This window comes from Nothobranchius furzeri, chromosome 2 (assembly GCF_043380555.1).
Source record: "Nothobranchius furzeri strain GRZ-AD chromosome 2, NfurGRZ-RIMD1, whole genome shotgun sequence".
NCBI lineage: Eukaryota > Metazoa > Chordata > Actinopteri > Cyprinodontiformes > Nothobranchiidae > Nothobranchius > Nothobranchius furzeri.
Window position 1 is genome coordinate 10,010,600 of NC_091742.1, and position 22,536 is coordinate 10,033,135.

General features: G+C 40.9%; 1 protein-coding gene across 3 annotated transcripts in view; it reads right to left on the reverse strand.

The window, feature by feature from the left end:
• ncoa1 (nuclear receptor coactivator 1) overlaps positions 1-22,536 on the reverse strand; it is a 57,453-nt gene that overhangs the window by 34,551 nt on the left and 366 nt on the right. For 2 of the 3 annotated variants that reach the window (XM_015947560.3, XM_015947559.3), the window contains exon 2: positions 7,315-7,504. The gene's annotated coding sequence lies outside the window, so the exon portion shown is untranslated. Of the gene's footprint in view, positions 1-7,314; positions 7,505-17,951; positions 22,535-22,536 lie in introns of those variants that run through there. The other variant, XM_070543876.1, reaches the window with a different exon arrangement.

A 22,536-nucleotide genomic window follows, 5' to 3' on the forward strand; every position in this document is an offset into this window, starting at 1 on the left:
AGGCTCAGGCAGGCTGTATACAAACTACTGCCAGCTGCGCCCTCTCTGTTGGACTTTGGTACTGCATGTTACTTCCGCGATTTAGATCCGGGGCTTATCATGAAAGATCCGGGGCTTCAGCCCAAGTAGCCGGGCCTAACGCTGCCCCTGTCCCACAGTATATCTGGCTGTACTTCTCCGTTATCATTATCTCTCAAGTATTCCTTAATATTTTTACTGATCTGTGTTGTTATTTCTGTATTATTAAGTATTCCTGTATTCAATTTCTATAGTTTTTATTTTATTGTTTAAATTAATTTAGAGATGTATTGCGTTATTATCTGATAGGTCCGACCCTCCAATTTTGCATTCATTTATTCTGTATCTATATTCTTTTTGTATAAGAAAGTAGTCAATTCTTGAGTATGTTTTATGGTGTGCTGAGTGGTGGGTATAATTTTTTTGTGTGGGGTTAAGTTCTCTCCGTATATCTCCAAGTCCCATTTCTTTAGTTATTGTATTTATTAATTTGGTTAGCGTTCTTTAATATGTTGTGGTACTTGTTGTTTCGAGTTGGGAATACATTATTAAGTTAAAGTCTCCTCCACATATACAAACTCCCTCCATTTCCATTGCTAGCGTATTTAGCATGTAATCATAGAATTGTTTATTACTTTGTGGCGGTGCGTATACATTGGCTAATGTTACCATCTCATTTTCGATCTTTCCTGAGATTATGATAAATCTGCCTTCTTTATCTCGGATTTCCTTTACATTTTCATAGTTCTGTGAATTAGATATTAAAATTGCCACCCCTCTTTTCCGGTTGTTAGGACATGTATTATAGTATGTATTTTTAAACCCAAGTTTTTTAAGTTTTTCGAGTTCTTTCCGCGGTAGATGGGTTTCTTTTAGAAAACTAATTTGTATTTTTTCTTTTTTGATTTTATTTATTATTTTTGGATTTCCCAGCTCATTTACATTTAATGACATTATTTAAATTTCTTGGTTTTTATCGTGCGTAATTTTTATTATTATTCTTTCCTCTTTTGTTGTTCCCTGATACATTCTCTCCTTTGTCCTTGCAGATGGCCTTCCTGGTCTTGAGATAAAGAAAATAAAAATAAAATAAAATAAGATAAAATACCCCCGCCCCCCTTTATGAACCCTCTTCTTGTAGCAACCAAACTTAGAACCTGTTGCAACAAGGTAACTGTCTTTGAACTTCCATTCTGAGATGCCCACTAGTGACTCTCTTTCCCTCTTCTGGGGGGGATGCCTTCTTATTAAGAAGGACCCCCCTTCCTCCCCCTCAGTCTTATTCATTCCACTCTAATCCTTGCCTAGTGTCTCTCGTTAACCAACATTTTTATAATGTTTTGTACCTTTATGTTCGCCTTATTTTTCTTGAGCGATTCTTCTCCTTGTTTATTCTCCTCCGTCTACCTTTTTTCTTCTGAGTTCGTATTCTTGCAGTCGTTCTCTGACTCTGTTCTTCATCATTCCGTTGTCCCCCACCTTTTTCCAGGTCGCCATTCCCTTCGTATTAGCCTCTTTATTCTTGTGTATTACTTCTTCTGCCAGTTGGAATCCTTCCACTTCCCATCCTCGCGTCTTCAGGTCCCTCACCGCCTCCTCTGTGTTTTCGTAGCTTTTCGTTCCGTCTTCCCAGAAGATGCGCATTTTAGTGTAGGGTGTTTGGAATTGGATTTTCATGCTTTTTAATTTTTTCTTTATTGGGAGATACACCTTTCTCTGTTGCAGAACTTTTGCAGTGTAGTCATGATCGAAATACACTCCCTCTCCCTCAAATGTCATTTTTTCTTTTCCCAGGCTTTGTTCAGAATCATTTCTTTTGCTTTACTTTGCTGGAAGTGTATTATTATGGATCTGGGTGCCTGTCCTTTCTTCGGTTTAGGTGCCTGCGCTCTGTGAGCTCTTTGTATTTTGCAGATCTTCTTCTATTCCTAGTTCTTTCTTGAGCCATTCTTCTATTATCTCCTTCAACTCAGAGGGTTTTGATTCCTTACTTTCTTTAATTCCATACACCCTCAAATTGTTCCTTCTTGCTCTTGCTTCGATATCTTCTAGTTTGTCTCTGATGTATCTCTGTTCTTGCAGTATGTGCTGTATGGCCTTGTTAGCTTCATAGCTCCATTGTTCGAGGTCGTGCGTTTGTGCTTCTCAGTCTTGTAACCTTTCATTTTGTTCATTTATTTCTTTGTCCATATTATCAAGGAGTTTATTAATATCTTTTTTGAATTCGGTCAGTTCCTTTCTCATCTCCTCTTTATTTGCCTCGAGTTCGGTCTTCATTTCGGCATTTAGCGTTCGTATCTAGAGGCTAATGCTATCCAAACTAGCTTCTCGTGTTAGCTCCCTGGTAGCCTCCTTGGTTAGCATCTGCTTCGTATCCTTAAGCCGGGCGTACACTGTGCGACTTTTTCACTCGCAGCGTTCAGCTTCAGCTCAAACTGTACGACTTCCTCGCAGAGCAGATCTCACGAGTCATGTGCTCACACTGTACGACCCAGTTCTCGCATGCGACCTGACTGCTCACACTGTACGTCTGGTAGCAACACGTCGGCCCTAAAAATATGCTAAAAATAGCAGTTTTTACTCAACACGTCAGACTTTTTTGTCTTGTTTTGCCTGTTGTCCTTCAGGAGTGCTGCAGGAGGACACACAGGGATTTATGGGGGTTGGATGAGGAAAACGAAATAAAGAAAGTAAATCTGTGTTTTGTGATCAGTTTAATTTGACATGAACACGACAAACACGCTTTCTTGACAATCTTTGTGAGTAAAAAAACGTGTAGAAACAAAAACGAACAGCGTGTGTTATTAGGGAAATAGCGAGCGAGCGGCGTTGATGCAGGATTGCGCATGCGCCGTGAGCGGTTCTGATACTTTTTGGGTCGCAGCTGCTCGCAGCGCCGCTTCAACAGTGCGATACCCTCACGAGGGATGAGCGAAATATTAAACACTCCAGAAGTCCGTGCGACCTCACGACTGCTGATCGGCAGCTGGTCACGTGGTGTTAATCGCCTCTCGTAACCCTCTGTACACCACACGACCGCTCGGCGCAAAACTCGCCCCGATGTTGTGGATTCTCGCACGACTGGAAAATCGGCTAAAAAAAAAGTGAAAAAGTCGCACAGTGTACGCCCGGCTTTACTTGTTTTCTTGCTGCCTTTTGTTCTTCCCTTTAGTCGTTGTTCCTCCACTCATTGTTGCTTCTCCTTCTTTTCCTTATTTTTTCTTTACAGTTCAGGCTTTTTCTAGTTCGTTTTTCTGTTGGTTATACGGAGCTCCTTTCACTCGCGTCTACTTCACTCGCTCTCCATACCGGAAGTTCCAGCAGTATTTTTTTTTACAAATGTTTAAAATGTTTTAGAGCACGGCTACTCAACAGCCAGCCCACAAACCACATCTTTCTGGCTGCTGAAGCTTTAATTCTTCCATAAATCGATGCTGCCTGCCACCACGAGGTGGCGCCGTATCAAATGCGCAGATCGTTGTTACACCAAGAAGAGCTACAGCCTGAGATGGTGTGCTCCAAAGGTTCGATCATTGGAGAGAGAGTTTAGCAAAGCATGTAATGTCGAAGTGGCTCTTTAAGAAGCACTAAAAAGTTTTCACTTTAAGCTGTTTCTTTCAAACTGGCTTCAGTGGTTCTTCAGACATAAACTCTGCAGCTTCACATTGGACAGCACTCTGCAGCCCTCTGCTGACAAGAAGCTGCACTTAAAGGTTTTGTCTTCAGGTAGGAACTCTAGTGAGAGCGCTCTATCTGCTTTACATCAATAGCTGTTTGCTGTGCTGGCAGCCCATATAAAAGCTACCAGTTAGCTAGCTTCGGGCAACGGTGGCACAGGAGTTAAGTGCTTGCACCGTAATCGGAAGGTTGCAGGTTCGAGCCCCACTCAGTCTGTCGCTGTTGTTGTGTCCTTGGGCAAGACACTTAACCCCCCTTGCCTGCTGGTGGTGGTCATAGGTGCTTGGCAGCCTCGCCTCTGTCAGTGTCATCATCACACACTAGTAAAATTAAATCTCCGCATTTGACCCATCCACTCGGGAATGTCTGGAAGAAAAAGTAAGAGGGGCTGGTCTTTGGAGTCGATGCAAAGAGGTAAAACTAGAGTGAACATTGGCACGGCCTAGTCTGAGGGAGTTAAAGGGGGCTATAAAATCACAGACTGATAGTGACCAGGCTTTGTTGATGTTGGTTGTTTTTTTTTGTCAAACAGTGTGGATCCTTTGACTTCATGACTTATTTTATATCAGTTGGCTTGCTTTAGCATTAGCTCACTGTAAGTGCTAGTCATAGCAAGATGTGGCCGGGCTGCTTACAACTGTTGTAATTCTGCTTCCAACCAGTAGGAGGGAGAAGCAAAGAACTTATTTAGTGTTGCTTTAAAGATGCGAACCATCTCAAAATACAGATACTGAGCGGTTATTCCTGCTTCAGCAGGCTCAAATCTGCATTGACGGGCAACAGTGGAAGAGGGAGTTAAGCGCCCAGCCCGTAACCGAAGGGTTGCAGGTTCGAGCTCCGTCTGCTGCATTTGTTATGTCCTTGGGCAATACACTTAACCCACATTGCCTGCTGGTGGTGGTCGGATTGACTGGTGCTCGGCAGCCTTGCCTCTGTCACTGTGTCCCAGGGTAGCTGTGGCTACATCGTGTCATGTTGTGAAGCGCCTTGGGGGGATTGTAGAAACGTAGGAGGCGCCAGATCAAAAACAGGCCATTTACCACTTATTCTGTATTTTTTTCTAACAAGAATACTTGAGGCTGACACAATCATGTGAATCATAAGAGAAGCAGATGGTCGTTGGTGTAAATTATGAGAGCTAAAAAAATCTAATAAAACTAAAATAAAGTGGTACAAAACTCATATCAGATTTACAGTGTAAAGCTGAACTATAATAATCTCTTTTGCTACATTATTTCTTCATTTTAAAGACGTTTGAACGTTGCTAAAACACCTGACAGCTTCCACAGTTTGCACTTCTATCAACGTAGTTTTACACACGACTGAAACGCCCATAAATTGTTAGAGCTGCAGTGTGAGCGTCACACATTTCAGCCTTGCAGCAATCAGAAACAAAAGAGAAGAAAAGACAAAAAACAGCATTCAAGCAAAATATCCGTCTCCCACACAAACACACACCTGTAGACCAGGTCTGCCTCGTGCACCTTCTGACCTCTCCTACCTCTCCCCCTCTCTGTCAGTGACGTATAGAGGAGGACTGAGCCTTCAGTCGCCAAAGAGGAAGAAGAACAAGCAGCAGCAGTGCAACAGAGACAGTTTTCTGAGAAACAAAGTCCACTGTCTCCATAGACTCCCCATTACAGACACCAGCAGTCTCCTTAAGGTTACTCCCTCAAGGCGTTCCTCTCCGTCGGTCTCTCGTTCTGCAAGCTGGCTTCATGTGCATGCACGTGCACTCGAGAGCAGCAGCACGCAGCTCTTTAGGTTAGGAAGAGACCACCAGGTGGAGAGTGGGTAGTGAAAGACGGAGGATTACTAGCAAAGACGTGAGAAGAGGAAAAAATAAATAAAAAATAAGGAAGAGGCTCTGGAGACTTAATAAAAATACAAAACAACATATGAATTATCAGTTGGGCCTATTTTACACTCTAACAAACCATTAAAACTGCTCTTTCACCAACTGATATTTAGACATTTTAATGAATTATCAAACGATAAAATATAAAATTCTAGGAAAACTAAAGAAAACAAAAGATCCAGTAATAGTGAAAAACACGAATAAGTATATTAAGCAACAGCAATTTGTTTTTAATATTTAGGATGAGTTTTTAATATTTTTTAAACTAATTTCTTTATTCAAAGCAGATAAAAACACCCTGTGGGATAAAACTGTGAGGTAGACTTATTGCGAGACGATGCTGCTCCCCTCTCTGCTGTGCGGAGGTGGTACAACCGTCGTGAAGCTGCTCAGTCACTGTTGCTAAGGACCACCCTCCTGAATATCAGCACATAAGCAATGAGCGTAAACAGGACTACAACACAAGCACTGACTCATGCATTCATCTGCTCGGTGAAGCTGAGCTAATGAACGTGTGAGCGGCTGAAATCGGAGGGAGATCGCTTTAATTGACTGACAGGTTGACCCGAGCAGCAGCAAAGCATCACGCACGTGGCTTCTCACATGAGGGGAGGTGTCGGCTCGGTTCTGCTCATCAGTGGATCAACACACAAAGGGACTTTTACACCAGGGATGAACTCATTAAACTAAAGATGTTTAAGTCAATGTGCATACATCGGACATCTGTGCAAAATGTCTGATTCATCCAAGCAACATAAAATTATGGAAATCTGTATTTTAAGCAGGTTTTTCATTTGCACTTGCCTTTAACGTTTACATAACAACACAGTTCAGAGTGTCCCTCTACCTTCTCCAACAGCGATGGAATTAATCTGGTTTGAAGGGATAACTAGCTTCTAGCCTAAACATTAAAAAGCAGCTTTGTTCCTTTAAGACTCTCGTTTTCTTCCATCCTCAGTCCCACTCTATTGTTTCCCACCATCTGTGAACACCTAGAACCAGGATGTTTACCAAGAAATAACGCAGGACTGCATAAAGCTCCACAGGCACTACAGCCCACAGCAAAGTCCTCGCCATATAGAATACCCAGCATGCTCTAGGAACAGAAGAACAGTGACTCACAGAGATGTTTTATTTGTGTAACAGCTGGGCAGCACATATGATGTGTACGACAGAAGGTGTGAAGTTTAACTAAGATGTCAACAGTCTGGTTAACTTCATGTTCTCTAGTGGTTTTTACATATACAGCTGTAAAAGGCCAGTGATGACCCGCGTCACATTCATGTTACTTCTGTAGTCCACATCAGACCTTGGTAACATCTACACTTTTAACACAGAACAAGTCAGAGTACAGACAAAACTGTAATTATTCTGATGTCTAAACTGTCTTTGGTTTTAAACACAATGCAAAGCTGCAGAACCAAGCCTCTTTTTTTCCCCTGAAACAGCTGTTTTCATCCAACACCTTCTGTTTTTTTTTAAGTCCGACCTGTGAGAAAACGGTTTATTGTTTACAGTGCCCAACTTTAATCAGTTTTCCATCTTATATCAATAAAATCTGTCACTTTTACAAGCATGTTTGGATTAATGGTCGGACATTTCACCAGTAAAGTGATCAACGTGTGAATGACCGCATGCTGGAACGTTAATTAATTAATAAAACCAATAATTTGATGCTTCTAGAGTGGTGAAAAGGGCTTTTGACATATTGCAGCATTCAACAGAGGGTAGACAACCATGAGGAGTCAGGCTGTACTTACTTGATCTAGGGCTCCAGTAGATGACTCATGGGGGGGAGAGGGGGCTTTTTCAGGGATCAGTTCAGAGATCAGAGGTGGGCTAGCAGCTTCAGGCTGAGGCGACAAAGCGCTGACGGTAGGGTTATGGCTCCGCAGCCACCCCGTCACATGGCACCATCCCAGGTGCAGGAAGGAGCCTGTTGGCCTCTGACTGGAGAAGGGAAAAAAAACGAATGACATCATCTTTAGAGTTTGTTAACATGTGAGATTGGTCATGTAATTATTTACAGCTAATGATGTGATGATTACACACACTTATCCATTGGAAGAGTAAAACTTGCTCTTGTGAAGAATTTCAAAATTCAATAAAGGGATTCTAGGCAGTTTTTTATTGCTTTTAGCACCCCCTAGTGCCCATTATTAATTATTTGTGGTTAAACCAAAAATGAAACTTATTGTTTTTTAACACCTTAATCTAACCGCTGAAATGTCTCCTCAGCTTTCATTAGATTCTAGAGGAGCGATCCATCATTAAATCAAACACGTCAGTTGTGTTCACAATCTAAAACATGCTGGAAAAGTGCTGGAAGCAGACTCCAGCTCCACTCCACAACTTGCTCCAACAGCAAGGAGCTGCCCACCAACTCTGAAGTTGCAAGTCCGGTATTCTGGCCACAGGTGGAGGTTGAGTCAGAGTGACATTTTGTTAAGCAAGTGATTTCAATTCTGGGCCTGGAGAGCCGGTGTCCAGCATGTTTTAAAGTTGGTTTATGCTTGACGCGTCTGCGAGTTCCACACGGCTCTGCGCGGAAAAGTTGCGTCATTTTAACAACTACGCCCCTCCACCGCGCCTCCGCACGGCCCAAACATTCCGCACCGCGCACCTAGGAATTTTTCTAACCACGCGGACAGTCGGACGTGGAAAAACATGGCGGACTGGCAAGAACTAGTATGGCAGAGGTTCGTAAATACAGACATTTGTATGATTCAGCTCTCAGAGATCACCGTGATCAACATGTTGTTAATAATTCTTGGAGAGAAATAGCTCGCACTGTCGGAAAAGACGAGGACGCTGTTAAAAATGCTGGAATGCCATGTTGTAAACAACAGTAATTTCTACTTCTACTATGGTGTAGTGTTGGATGCATGCTGTAGAGCTCCATGCTGCCCCCTACAGTTTGGGAGAATATTGGCTCACCGCAGAGACAAGCCGCATGAACCATGAACGCTGCAAGTTGTGAAGCGCGTTCCATCCGCGAGCCGCACCACCAAGCGGAAAGTGAATGCGTCAAGCATAAACCAGGCATCAGTTTTAACCCTGTTTCAGTCAGCAGGTAATTAACAGGCTTCTGCACAGGTGATTCAACCGCTGAATCAAGTGTGTTGGAGCAGAGAAACCACTAAAACATGCTGGATGAAAGCCATTCAGGTTTGGAATTTAATATGCCTGCTGTAAAAGTTCCTTTTAGCACATACTGGCTCAAGAAAATGATTTAAAAATATTAAAAAGTTGCAAAGTATCCCTTTAATATTAAATCTGTAGCATGTCGGCCATGTCACGGAGTGAAATAAGGTCCTATGGTGCTGCATAGACAGCCATTAGGCAGCAGTTACAGTAAAAAATAATATAAATGTAAAGGCTACCAAGCAGATAAAAGTACAAAAAGGTTTCAGTGGTATTAAATAAGGAAATAACAAGTATGCAGCCATTTATGTTCCACTTTTCTGTATTTCTACAAATGCACCCCCACCCCACTTAGCTAAAACAGCAATAATACAATAACTACTTTATACTCAATCCTTCTTTACATTAAAACTGGTATTTAACATAATCTGCCTAACACTGAAATTGGTTCAGGACAATTTCAAAATCTGAACATTTCATTCTAAGTTTATACATTTAAACCAACATGAACAGCCAATCAACATCATCTTATTAAACCAGAGCATAGAATACCCACAAAGCTCTGATGCTTGTGGTTAAAATGCTCAGGAGTTAGAAACTTACCAGACTCAACACTTGTGTTAATCACAATTAGTTCACGACCCACGATCACAGAATTAAGTTAAAATCCAGAAATTTTCTGCTCCATAATAATAATAAAAAATAAATAAAAAACACACACAAAAACAAGCGTTCTTATTCTGAAAACACAACCCAACAACAGAAGCCCGTCTTGTCTCAGCTCTGCCTTTTACTCTCAAATCTGATCCTAAAAGATTCCACCTAAACCCAGACACGAGCTCCTTTCAGATGTTAACTGATGCCATGGACGTCTCCAGTGCTGTAGGTTAGTAACACATTAATCACTGAATAAAGCTGATGTTTAACACAATCCTTGATGTGTTTACGTTTTAGAGTCCTTCGCCGAGTTAGCCGGGCCCACTCGTTGAGCTTCAACAGAGCAGATCTGATGCTGGTTTGTTTTGGAACAGAGTGAGGGCTTTTACACCTCATCTATCAGTGATTGTCAGAAGTTCACGGCCCATGTGACGAGTTGTGACGAGTTGTGCAGATGTGAAGAGGTCAGCTGCTTGTACAAGTGGAATGTTGTGACCTAGAATATGCAAGATGAGTCTTTTATACCATAATATTATATTAAATAAAAGTCTAATCACATAGACCACTACAGCCTAGGTTTTTTTTTTTGCCTCATTCACGTTTTTTCAATAAGTCTGATGTGTTCTCTAGTATGAGTGAAAGCCTTGAGTCATGTTCTGGGCCTGACAATAGGATTACAGGTCACACCGTGGAACGATGAACACACGTAACGCCAATATGTGTCAACGCAAGAGCCTTCTGACCCAGGCGCGCAGTTAGGGTGGGGGACGGGGGGGGGATCTGTCCCCCCCCAGATTCAGATCGACCCCGATCCGTCCCCCCCCAACTAAGGCCAGAAAGAAAACAAAATCGGAGGTTAAGCACTAGAAGCTCCTTTTTCCAATTACATTGAATGCAGCATGACATAAACAAACACCGACTCCAGAGGCACCAAAGTGGTTGCTGCTAGGACGCAGGATGAAGCGAAAAAGGCAAGCAACGATTACTGCATATTTAAGAAAGACCAACAGTGTAAGTAGGCGGGACCGATCTGTCTGTTTATGCATGTTGGTTCTAGATTCAGTACGTTGTTGTCAGTGTTGGGACTTACTCGTTAAAAGCGCCAAAGCCTCATTGCTGACTTTAACAAGTCTCATCTACAAATATGATCCCTCATGAAGTTACTACTTTACATCAGAAGATAGTGGAGATGTGGAACCTTCAGGCTGAGCAAAGTTTGGGAGTTTTTAGAGTTTGAAAAACGCCTCCCTCCGAGAGGCTCCCAGTTGGGGAGAGGAAGAGATACGCGCAGCATGAAGAGCGCAAATATTAGATAAAACGTATAATTGCCGGCAGGTCTGGTCTTTGTTGACTGATCACTTTGTCTGGTCACGACTGACTCTGATTATGAAGCAGATTATTGACTCTGATGAAGAAATTCACTCATCCAGCCGGGAAGATTGACGCTGCTGCAGCATCAGACAGCTGGTGCTGCACGATAGGTGTGTGGAGTTTACAAGCTCCAACGTTGGGTTTGATGTTGGTATAATCTTCTTTGGGACGTGACGGATGTAGAAATGATAGTAAACACACTGCTAACGTGGCGACAATGTAAAAAAAAAAGCCGTAAAAAGAGGCAGATGCTGATGCGTTAGATATGGAGGGCAAAGTGTGCCACATAATCATAAAAAAGGTAAAATATAAAATTTAAAAAGAACTTTATATATTTATATACAAATTAAAACTTTCCAAATATAATGAACATTTCTAAATAACGTAACAATATGAAGGAACATCTGCTGGGTATCTGCAGGTTTAAAGGAGCCAAATTTAAGACTTTTAAGACCTTTTTAAGGCCACTTTGACCAAATTTAAGCAACTTTTGAAATTAAATTTAAGCTATAATTTCTAACCGCGCAAAAGTGGGATTAACCATTCAGTTACCATCAAACTTGCACTTCCCCAAGCCGCAAGCTCCCACTAGCTTAACCAGCAAATTTTTTATTTCGATTCCTAGTTTCGATTCATAGAATGCCGACAGAAAGAGGAATCCACGGCCGATCTCCGTGAAAAATAAACATGATCTGCAAATTGTGATCAACACTTTTCAGAGCTGATCACAACAGCTGTCTGTGTGTAGCACCGAGTCCCCCTCCCACCACTCAGATATAAACAAACGCGTCTGCCAAACTTTTACTCCGTAGTGTAAACTTTAACTCCTGCAGCGTAGAGGAAACTTGTTAAAATACGTCAACACGGTGGATTTAATAGAAGCTTTAAAGCACAAACTCTGGACGGTGTGAGGTTGAATCACCTGTTTAGCAGCTCATCACGTTCTGCAGAAGTCTGTTAATCACCTGCTGAGTAAAATCAATTGTGTTAGAGCAGGGAAACCTCAAAAACAGGCAGGATGGTGACCCTGGAGCACCAGGGTTGGACACCACTGATGTAGATGGATTATCACAATTACAAAATATCTTGAATAAAACAGCAAACAAATAAATGTAAACTACAAATAAACCCTAAAACGGTTGAAAGACATTTCAAATAAGTATTTTAAATTATTTAAAAAATAACCTAAAATGATTTGGATCAGGGGTCTGCAACCTTTACACTTTTAAGCCTGATTCATGCTTCTCCGTCAGCTCCAAAAGGGAGAGAAACGCACGCACAGACGGAGACGTTCTGCCATCATACTTCTCCGTCTCCTGGGGAGTGTGTTTATATTGTGTTTTTTGTATATAAGAGACTTTTTAACACAGACAAATTTGTCTCTCATCCTCCTCCACCTCTTCATGCGCTCGCCACCTCTAAACCCACGTTTCCTGTCATTTCCGTCCACAAATAAAATGCTTGCTGCGCATCTTTTCACTCCTCCAGTCACGGGGGAATTAAACGTTCATGTTTTTAGAGTTTTTTTGCGAGGTAATCTTCAAGCTGCTCCGTGTCTGCTTGTTATTCTCGGCTCTCTTTATGTTTTTGAGGGCGCAATGGCGGCGCTGTAGACAACAGCGGCGTCCTGACCAATCACAAGCTTGCGTTGTCCGTCTCGACTGACGGATGTTTAGAAAAGAGAGCTCGACTCCGTCCGTCCTTGCGGAGCTCTCCGGCAGGCCCGCAAGGACGGATAATGGCGTTGCGTGTCTCCGCACTGACGCAGACGCAGAAGCATGAATCAGGCTTTAGTCACAGGGTACCTCTTAGCCAATAGTGATGGCAGATTTAAATTCAAGTGCAGAGTTTACCTGACGACAGCACAACACTGACAGTTTTAGGCAGAAAATTTAAATTTTAACTAAAATGCACTAAAGTGCAAAACTATTGACTACATGTGTCTGCAGCACGATTAGACACGCATTTATATAGTTTATCAGAAAAAAAAGTTGATTTGGGGGTGACTTGCTCTTTAAGTTTCATTCTCATGTGGAAATCCAATAGTTATTCCATAAAATCTGGAAAGATGCTTTAACCTCATTTTTTTTATTATTATATCTATATTTTAAAAGTATGCAAGTTGTTTTTAATCATTTCTGTCCAGAGTTACTAGGATCCATTGTGGACGATCCAAAGAGACAGTTGTGGCTCCAGAGCCGCAGGTTGCAGATACCCATTTTTTTTTAAATAGTTAGAAAATAAGAAATATGAATATTTAACATGATGAAGGAAACACCATTCCCAAAGGAGGCCTAATATTAACGGATTCTGTTAGTTTGAGTGCGTGTTTACACAATGCTGTGAAATATCTTGAAGGATTTGATCAAGTGATTTGGTTCCTCACGTCTATAATGAGATGAAGATCTGAGAAATGCACAGAGATAGACGTGAGGATAATCAGGAAATGCAGATTGTTTAACTGTGTCTTGTTCTGAGTAACAAATTATTTGGGTTCAGGTTGGGAAACGTGTATTTAAACATCCGACTGCATAAAAAAACATGATTTCATTTAGTGATATACAATCTGAGGTTAGATCAGGACAGCAAAGCACCTGCAGCTGAGGTCACTCATTGTTTCACCTCTAGTTTGTTTGTACACTAGGGATTAGGGTTGTCACAGTAACCAGTGTAGCGGTAAACCCCGGTAAAGAAGTTGACAATAATAATAACCGTCTTGTTTTAAAAACATATTTATTATCTCGGTGGATTACTGTGGCTGCGGTGTAGGCGCGGTAACCCTTACCAGCCACCGTATCATCTGCTGTAGTTGCCGGTGTTACACCAACTTCTGCGACCCATCACAATTTGTGACCCCAGGGGGCAGTGTTGCGTTTTATTGCATCTGTACATCCTGAATTGGCATAAAAGAAGAAGATGCTACGTTAAAACCGTAAACTACATAAGCTTTGAGGAAGTTGTGTGGCGCAGACCATGGATATTAAAAAGAGCCTTTGTTAATGTTTATTACAAACAAACGGGACAAAAAAATGCAGCGATAACCGGGGCTTTGACAAGAAATGTTTGCTAGCGTTAAACATTGATTTTACAACATGCGAGGTCCGCAAGTAAAATGTTCAGAACTTCCATCTAATGAAATAAATTGTTGTAATCCACATCCTCAGTTTATTGGAAACCACTGCAGATTATCTGGTTGCTATGTTTCCCCCCCCGTCACTCCAATGCCACTCATATGTACTGGTGGAGATAAAAGGGAAATCAAATGACACAAACAACACAAAACGCCTTTTGTCATGGATTTTATCAATATGTTTATCGATAACCCATTTCCTATAGTGAAAAGAGAAGGAGACAATGAGCAGACAAAACACCTTTTGTTGTTATTATCTTTAGTGAAAATTAAAGACATCTGCATTATTACTGAGATGCAGACAGTCACATTCTGTGATAGCCACTATCATATTGTGTGACCTTACTGTAACTTCAGTTATAATGACTTTTACATCACACAAACTGCTTCTGGTAACTTCTCTGATGATGTAGTTTATAAAAAAGTGCATTTGACCTCTGACATCTGCATTATTACCGAGATGCAGACAGTCACATTCTGTGATAGCCACTATCATATTGTGTGACCGTGATCCACGCCACCCAACTTACTCAAAGCTTACGTAGTTTACGGTTTTAACGTAGCATCTTCTTCTTTTATGCTAATTCAGGAAGTACAGATGCAACAAAACGCAACACTGCCCCCTGGGGGTCAGAAATTGTGATGGGTCGCATAATTTGGTGTAACACCGGCGGCACATGTGCACTTTGTTGTTTACGATCAAAACGTTCTTGAAGCTAAAGCTGAAATAATGGCCAAAGGAGGAGACGGCAGCGCTCAGGACATTTATTATCCCTCAAAGAAGACAAAGTGGGAAGTACGGGCATTTTTTGGATATTTGAAGAATGCCGAGGGACAGCTGATAGAAGACGGCTATCCTGTTTGCAGCACGTGCAGGAAAAAGTGTCTGTGAAAGGCAGCAACGCTTCAAATCTCATGACACATCTGCGTGACCATCACCTACAACTCTACAGTCAACGCAAGGCAAGTTAATGTTAGTGTTTCAGCTAAAATGCGTGATCCGAGGATTTGGGTTGAGGGAGAATACAACAAGTCGCTATATAAAGCAGCCGCAGCGCCGCTACCTGCATATAAACCGTGTCACGGGCACCCCCATGTTGAAATGACGCTATGCATTACGGGGCTCCCAGGGGCAGATAAGAGTTGGTCTCTCTCCGAGAATAATTATGAATTTAACAATGATTACTGCCTGATGACATTTTCCCAAATCTGCAAAGCTCACTGGAAGGACACAAATTGAGGACAATATTTTCTTGATATAGGGTTTATTACTCAAGTAAGGGTAAAAAAGTATCTGATTAGAAGGCTACTTGAGTACTGAGTATCATCTGATCTAATATTTTTAAAATGATGACATCAAACAGACAAAAAATAAAAAGTTATGGGCAAATATTGGTATTTTAGAGACTAAAGGGGAAAAATGCAAACAAATAAACAACATAATTACAAAATAACAAATTTTATGAATAATTTAGACACAAACTGAGGACAATATTTTCCTGATATACAGGGTTTATTTAGTTGTCTGAAAATGTAACATGTTTAAAAAAAATACCGCAATAATACCGAAAACTGTGATAATTTTGGTCACAATAACCATGAGGTTAAATTTTCACACCGTGACAACCCTAGTAGGGATGTGTATTGGTGAAAATCTGGCGATATGATAAGCATCGCAATGCAGGGGAGACGATACAATATATCACGACATGTTGTGATACATTCAGCCAGACGATATTAGCGATTTTTTAGACTGAATTTATTATAGGACAATTCAATGAAAAGTCCAAACTGATAATTAACATGTTTAACACGAGGTATCTGAACCATAATAGAGGGATTTACATTTCAATGGTGGAAACAAAACCCATTGCACACTGCTGCCAACTAGCGGTCGGTGTTTGAATTGCACCAAAAATAAAAGAAAGTACACAAACGTTTGCACGTAAATTCTTCCAAAAATTCAATACACAGCTTTTAAATATTGATGTAATATTGCCAGAAAAAATATCAATCCTACCATATCGATATTTTCTTACATCCCTATTGTACACTGCTTTCCAATGATGCATGCAAGTTTAATTCCTCCTTAATCCTACCCCCTTCAGTCTGTGTCCTATGTAGCGACCTCTAGTGAACAAATGTAATCAGCGCAACCGCTTTAAAAAAACCGCACACGTTTTAACCTCCTGAGACCCGAGTTTGTATTTTGTGTGATAAAAAAAAAAACAATGTTAGCCATTACAGATTAGACGACTCGTTTAAACGTGAACAAAAATAAGTGAATGAATGAATTTAATAAATTTTTTTGACAAACTTCCAAAAACACACACTGGGTCATGCATGGGACCATGTCGTCAGCAAGGAGGTCGACATCGTCCTCTGCTGGCCGCAGATAAATGGAGGAGGAAGCAACAACGCCAACATCAGCAGTGCTCTGAGGAAGGCTACAGTGTTAACTGAAACTTGTCAGCAAAAAAATGTAAAAACAAATCTTCTACTATGCTGTGTTTCAAAAAGAAATAAAACAATCAATGCTGATGAATAAAAAATGGTAAATATCGTCCCGATATATTGGTCCATCCTAGCAAGAAGTCAACAACGGCATATGTGGACAGAGTCTTAAGAGGTTAACATTCTATAAAAAGCATCACATCTACTCTCCCCTTTCTTCATTTGTCCTAATGATTTCTGCCTTTGTGATTGGTTTATTTCATTCTTCGCCTTTACCTTTCTTCACCCATCCCTTTTCTCTAAAACACAACTCTCTCGTTCTGCTGCACTCTCCTTTTTTCCAGTCAAGAATATAGGTCACAGCTCAGAAGCAGGGAGGGCAGCACTGCTCGTGTCAGTGTGCACCTATGTACCTATGTGTCTCTGTTTCTGTCTGACGCAAACTCCAGCTCCAGAGTGGAGAAACCAACAACAACACACAGCAAACAGACATAACACACACACACACCTTTGTTTGCAGAATTCCTGCATAAATATGATCTGAAACACTTTGTTGTGATTTCACAACTCAAACAAGAGAGAGAACGCAAGTTGATGAAACTCAAGCTTTAATATTACTAATAAGACACCACTGTGATAACAGTAAAAAGTGCACTGGTTCTGGTGTTTAGAGCCAAAACAGGTTTCTGACTTTTGCACAACTGTGACCTGCTGATACAATTTATCCCTAGGAGCTAAACGTAAAAAAAAACTACATTAATTTGTGATAAACCTATTATTATTATCATCATCATCATCGTTGTTATTATTATTATTTTATTATGGAATGTATAGTGAAACATCTTTTAATGCTAGCATGAATTAACAGCTAGTTATTAGGCAATGATGCGTTCAAGAGCAACATGAGGGCAAAAACTGATTTTAGACATTAAAATCAACAGCTCATGCTGAATGTTGGCCAATTTCTGTTAAGAATATGATTTTGTGCAGCATCTATAAAAATACTTTTTTCATGTTTAATAGTTTATTTTAGTTAAATAACCTTAACTCATTCACTGCATTTTTTTACTGTGTGGTCATCGGAACGAGCCCCCGCAACGTGAGAACAAACATCCCAGCTCTAAAGCGGATCTTCATCCGCATGAGTCATACGTCACGTGATCAGGAAGCAGAATATCCATGTGTTAGGAGATTGTTTTGGGCCGCTGATGTAAAAAAAAGTGAGGCGCGAACCGGAAAAGCTTCTGCCGATCACAATTCAACAACGGATTATGAAAGAACGGATAACGCTCAAAACGCGCGGATTCTTCCTGATGTAAGAGGTGAGTCTCCTCTTTGTTTTGGTTGTTTTGGCATCGACATCATCCTAGCACGCCACGTTCTGTGACTCTTAAAAAAACAGTAAAGGCGAGAAATGCTGGCAGCGAAGGGCTTTACCGATCAGGAAACGGCTGGCAGTGAATGAGTTAATATACTAAAATCTATTAGATATTATAGACTTATAGAGTTAAACTGATTTTTGAACAAATATGTTGCATCTACCACAGAATACACAGTTGAAACTAAATATGTTTCTTTGTGACTTTAATTATCTTTTTGCATGTGAAAGCAATGATTTTAATATGAGGCAAAAGAACTGACCATCCTTCTGTTTTTGTTGGCTTATGCGGGTCGTGAGGGTAGCAGCCCCAGCTTACACCCAAACGGGGGGGGGGGGGGTCACCTGGCCAGCGTGGCTGTAAAATATTTAATGACAATTAAAAGGCAAAGTTCTTTCAAAATGTAATTTTTATGTAATAATTCTAATTTTCTGAGAAACCCAAATGATCCAAATTACATAAAGTCTAGAAATATTTCACTCTTTCGTAAATAAATCAATATAAGAAAAACATTTTCACCATGTTCAGTTGTTTTCAGATGTAACCATGAATGTTAAAAAGAGCCTTGTGATGGCCGTTCATGAGGAAGCATCTGATTGACTGAATCTGTCGTTTCCTATTGGTCATTTTCATTGGTCATTTTACATGGAAAACTTCCTGTTTGTTTACATGGAGGAAAGTTAGCTGCAGCCAGCCACAAGAGGGCGCTATTTTAAAACCACACTGTTGCTATTCTAAATATTGATGGGTCATATGACAAAGCTAAAGCTGACCAAATGCTTCCTCCTAGAACAGCCTGGTTGTGGAAAGGTAAATCTAAACGATTTCAAGTAAATTGTTTTTAAGACAAAGGCTGCTAATAATAAACTGGGCAAATATGACGAGTTGTTTTGTGTAGGCATAACAGTAAAATCAATTTATTTAAAAATAATTATTTAAAAGGATCAAACTAAAAATCATCTGAACTAAACTTTGAAAGTTCTTCAGAAAGTCTGTAAAAGTACAAAAAGAGAATTTATTTTTAAAAAAAGCTCACTCTTTGAATACAAAACATCAAGAAACAAGATGTAAACTTCTAGGCTGAGTTTCAGGTGAACCTCTGATCTGACAGCAATCATCCAGGACATTAATTACTCTGAGATCCTGAGGGAAAGTAAAAGGCTGCCTGCTGATATCCTGAGGGTCTGAAAACATAAACAAACACCTAACAGGGGCTCCTGTAGAAGAAAGCAGTGACAGCAGCAGGCAGGCTGCAGCACTGCTGAGTGCTAAAATGGCTGCTCCTTCTCCATACAGACACACAGCTCAGCAAGGAGGAGGAGGAGGAGGAGGAGGGGATCCCACTCCCAACAATTGGTCTCCAATGTGCTTCTTCTGACTTTGCTTCACAATTTGTGTCTAAATTTAATTAAATGCGTCTTTTTACCATTTATTATTATAAAAAAGCAACAACAACGTTGTTTTGATATCGGCCTTCAGGTCATCTGCACTGATGGTTTAGTGTTTATGTTTATGTATTTAGCAGACGCTTTCGTCCAAAGCGACTTACAAGTGATAATCGGCATGTTGCCCTTGAGGCTAACAACAACAATAACAACAACAACTTGACATCAATCATGGAGAGGAGGGAACAAGGAGTGGACAGTAGAGAGGGGGACGGGTGCAGGGAGGGTGTCTCGTCTTCCTCTGTGTAACCAGCATCTCCACAGAGCAAAAGGAAGCAGGAAGTGCTCTAAGATGTCCTGGTAGATGTCTGTGATGACTTGAGACTCCAAAAACCCAGAGAGGACCAACAGCATCAAACCTTAAACGACCGTGGAAACTTCCCTCCTGGACTTCAAGCTACGTGGATTCTGAGCCTCTCCCCTCTTCCTCCAGACTCTGAGACCTTTGCTCTCCAAATGACTTGCAGACTTTTCAGCCATCTTTAATATTGTTGTGGCTCATCACCACTCGATGACAAACTAAATATTTTTTTTTATCCTTTTCAGGATCTCAGTGGTTGATTTAATCAAATTATCAATCATAGACTTTCATTTCAGATATTATCAGTTTACACCAGATACCAAAGCCCCGCCGTCCTCGGCACATTGATTATCCTTTTGTGACCGTTTGTTTCCTTGTTTACAAACAGCATGTACTCAGGCCCTCACTCAGCTGCCAGCAGAGTCAAAAACTTTGAACTAAGTAACTGAGGTTTGTGCTGAACTCCATAACCTGGGCTCTTATCTGGGCTACATCTTAGCTTAGTGAGGCCCAGCTATGATGCTTTCACTCAGAACCAGGGTATGTTTGCACCACCACTACTACACAAACAGACTGCTAAAGCTACGGCGCACGCATGCAATAACAAAGTAAACAGCTGCTCATCACAGATGCCAGTCTACAAAACCTGTCCTCATGCTCATGTTTATGCTTTGAATCGTAGCTGAAATTCTTCATTACGATATTCCTGCATAAACTTTACATTTTTTATTTTTTACAAATCTTGTGTTTAAAACTTCTCTATACCCCCCCCCCCCACACACACACACACGAGAAAATCTTTGCTAACACCAGTTAACTGTCCTCTTGTGTTATCGATAACACAACAACATATTTAGTTCCCCTAAAGCGAATGACAACATAACAGAGAAACACGTTAGCATTCTTTGAAAACTCAGTAGTACCAAACACACAGCAGCTAGTTCAATCTTTTTAGACTGGTCTGACTGGAAGGTGGAGGAAAAAAACACTTATTAGCAAGAGCAAGAAAACTGTTACTCCCAACAGTGGAAACACAACAAACTTGTTCAACCATCTGGAACAAAACCGCAGCGGAGTAGCGACACAAGCTGCAGTTCAAACATAAACAAATGACTCAACAAAGCGCCGCGCCATAAATCACTCTGAACTTTGAAAGGATGAACAAGTTATGCAAATTACTGATGCCATTACCCATTGTTTGGCCCAGATTTTATTGCCTATTTAGAAGATGTTTATATTTTGATTGAAAGTTTGTTTACATTTGAGGTGCGCCTTATTAGGTCACGGTTTTGTGCAGAGTACTGAGGAGCTGCATGCTTAAAAAAGCTAAATACATACCGTTTAAATGTGTTCCCCAATATTTTAGGGAAAAAACTGTTATATGCATTTCTTAAAGTACAATAAATTATACTATGTTTTTGCATAAATAAATGCTTTTGCTTTATTGAATTATATCTTCTCTAAGAAATTAATTTGGGCAGAACCTTTATTTCAGTTTTATAAAACAGTAAATTTTCAAATGATTAAAAGAATCTCCAAGGAAGAAAGTGTCTTCTTATTAAAGTAGAGGTAACTTGGCTGCACACTTCAAATGAGGATGCTGCATTCAGGGATGCAAGAGTGGGTGCATCTGTTTTTGTCCCCTTATAGGAACACATTAATGCTAAAAGTTTAAAAACCAACAACAATCTGTAGACAGACTCTAATATTATCTCCCTCTGCATAAAAGTGGGGCTGATGTATGTGGTCCAGTCAACAATAATAAACTGATCATGTCTAAATGTTGGGTTCAGATCAGCCTGCAGGAATGAAGCAACAGCATCTCTCTGTTGTTGAGCAGAACTCCTATTTTCTGCTCATGTTGATCTTTTTGTTTTGTGCTAAATTATTAACAATAATTTCACCAAACTATCAGTTCTGGTAACAACAAACTCAATTGACTAGATGCCAATTTAAAAACTACACGATTAAATTAGGATAAAGACTTTGCAATGAAATTTTATTTCAGAATAAAAGTATTTTATGTGTAAATAATCACATTTTATCCACCTGCAGAGCAAATCAGAGATAAAAGGTGCGTGTGAGCTGCTGAAAGAAACGTTCTGATTCATTTAACTTGTTGACTAGAGAAACTGATTAATTGAGTTAAGAGCTGCTAATCATCACTACTTCAGAACGAGATTGACATGTTTCATCTAGATGTTAGTGCGAACAAAGGCTTCTGGATTAAACATTTTCCAAAGCTGTCCAAGGCCAGCACGTACTTTAACTATCTGCACACAATGAGCCCAAACAATGTGGATCGAGCCTGTTTTACTCGTTATCAGCCTCGCGTCTCCTCCAGAGTCCTGCTGGTGGACTTTTTCAGTATTTTCTGGGTCAGCAGGAGCTACTCGGGTGGTTTATTTTAAAACGCCTCCGAGGTCATGCGTCAAGAGGTCAAGGTGTTCTCTCCCGTTTTCGCGTTCAGGTTACAGCTCCCCTGAAAGAGCTGCGACACCTTCAGGCCGTCTCCGCCACGTTACATAACGGCTGCGTGCTCCGGAGCCCATGCACGGTATATTTGCAGCTGGGGGATGACGGAAACGTAGAACCGTTACTTTGGGTAAAACACAACAATGAGTCAGGCCGTGCTGCGCTGCAGCGGCCGCTAAAAACATGCCCGATAACAACGTGAACCACATGCCTGAAGCTTCTACCTGAGTCCGCTCAGCTCCTGCCTAAACGATCCTCCCAAGAAGAACTTGCTTTAAGTTGGAGAATTCCTAATTAAAAGGCAGACCAGGCTGTGCGAAACAAGCCAGTCGGCTAACTTAGCTAACCTGCTTAACTTACTGCTTACAGTTAAGTCAGATGTCTCACTTTTATCCACTCCTACTTTGGACGCATAATTCTGCGGTCAAATGTCGAGACCGTGCAATAAACACATGTGGGTTGGCTTGGAAACTGTCCAAAAGTTGCATGTAAGCTGGCCCGCTGACAATTTAACGTCAGCTTTTGTTGACAAACAAGGCTGCGTGGTTGAAATCACACACGACGTGAAGTTAGCCAAGGCTGCTAGCTCACTTAGCACAGCTAGCTAACCAGCTTGATAAAATCCC